This window comes from Nothoprocta perdicaria, unplaced genomic scaffold (genome assembly GCF_003342845.1).
Source record: "Nothoprocta perdicaria isolate Ctin4 unplaced genomic scaffold, notPer1 scaffold_43, whole genome shotgun sequence".
Taxonomy (NCBI): domain Eukaryota; kingdom Metazoa; phylum Chordata; class Aves; order Tinamiformes; family Tinamidae; genus Nothoprocta; species Nothoprocta perdicaria.
In genome coordinates, this window is record NW_020455677.1 from 715,669 (window position 1) to 717,775 (window position 2,107).

Consider the following 2,107-nt stretch of genomic DNA (forward strand, 5'->3'; position numbering starts at 1 on the left):
CAGGAGGCTCAGCTGGGGAGAATTGCAGCAGGCAGTGACTGCTGCACATCTGGACTCTGGCCATAAAGCTGCAAGGTAAAGAGGTTTTCCCTTCAGATGTTTCCACTCAGGTGCAGGAAACCAAGCCCCATTGCATGTAATAGGATACGAGCGCGGTGGGAAGCGGCCTCTTCTTTCTGACGGGTGAAGCGAAGCAGCTTTGTCAAGGTTTGGGCTCTCGACCCCGGGTACAAGAATTTCAGCAATTTTGCTTTCAGCGCTTAATCGTGTTCACGTTTCCCCAGTGGAAAAACGCTTAAATGTAATTTATATTCAAGCCACCAAAAAGTTATAAACAATTCCCAGGCTGAGCGGTGCCAAACTATGTCAATTTAAAACAAAGGTATTCTTAACCAAAAGTATTGTTCAAAAACCTGTACTCGCAAGCAAATGTGCCAGGGAGGTGAAACAATGGGGGAAAACAGGCTATTTCCTTCAAGAGCAGAGTAAAAATCTCAGGAATGTAGGTAGTCTCCACTGTGCATTTCACAGCGACCTCTTTTAAGTGGTTCATATTTCCCATAACTTTCTTCTTGTGCGACAAGGCTCCACGCGTACGTCCCAGCTGGCGTAATGCAGCGGGGTGCCGTGAAGCTGCTCACACCAAGCTGACGTAAAGGAGCTGGAAAGCAGCTCATGCTGCTTCATCCTGCACCACGGCAGGCCTTTTGGACACTTTTTTTTTCATCAAACGGAGGTGAAATTCTTCTATTGCACTTGTCGTTTCCTATTTGCAGCTGGCAAATGTAATAAGGCACTGGATGTCCACCTGATGTCCAGCTGATGTGAGATGTCTACACTTCCTCCCTGTTCATCAAGCCATACACTATACAGGGGTGACCCCTGAGCTCATTAAACCTCTGCAACAACACCTTGGTTTCTGCTTTTAAATCTCTGTCATCCAGAATACAGCTGTTAAAGCCCTTAAAAATTGTACAGCTCCCCCCCTCCTCCAAGCTCTGCACTGGGTACTATATATACACATATATATCTCAAAGGTAGGAAATGGTATTGTCCTTAGGGTTTGCACCTGGAACTGTAGTGCTGTTTTCCAGTCTACAGGCTGTAAATTAAGCGCCTGTCTGAAGCCTACAAAAAACAAAGTGTTCTTTTTTTTTTTTTTTCTTTAAATTAATTTGCTCCATAGCCAAATGCAATTGTTAAGGGTAATATTCATACATCCATGCATATATTTACTGCAGACATTTTTCTTAAAACTCTGCTTAGGTGTTGTCTACACCACAATTACATCTGTTGTCTAAACCGCAAAAGCGTCAGTAAATAAGTTAACACCTCAAACAAAATTCTGCCTAAATCCAGGCAGCATTCAGGACTTAGAGTGAAGAAGGTAACATCCATTTTTATTTTTATTTTTATTTTTATTTTTATTTTTATTTTTATTTTTTAATAACACAAGTGCACTGTCAGTCATTCCACAGCCAGTGGCCCACTGATCAGTTCTAATGATCTGCTCGGAATCACAACCTGAAAGAGGAAGAATTGAGAACTGACTGTTATGGGCTGTCATCCTGATAGCACTGTATTGATCATACCACATGTCACCATATTGATGGGATAGAGGATGCCCGGCAGGCATTTCTCCCGAGCAGCCCACAGGCTGGATGGAGGCAAGATGGATAGTTTGTGTGTGGAGACTGCAGGCAACAGCACCCAAATCCAGCGATGTGGCAGCCACCCAGCACAATCTGTGTGGAAATCTCTTGGGGACGAGCTTTTGACAAGAAGGGATTATTTAGATCCGTTTTCACGCCATCATCTGCTCAGGTGAGCGAGGAGGAACCTCTCGGGCTGATTCCGGGACGAGGGGCGCACGAGGGGGCCGTGCCCTGCGCGGCAGCCCGCCGCGTCCCCGCCCGCTGACACGCTCCCACGGGGCGCCACTCGTGGTGGCTCCGAAGGAAGCGCGACAGGGACAGAGCCGCCCCGAGCCCGTGGGGCAGGTCCCGGCGCGGGGCGCGCGGGGCAGGTCCCGGCGCGGGGCAGGTCCCGGCGCGGGGCGCGGGGCGCGCGGGGCGCGGGGCGCGCGGGGCAGGTCCCGGCGCGGGGC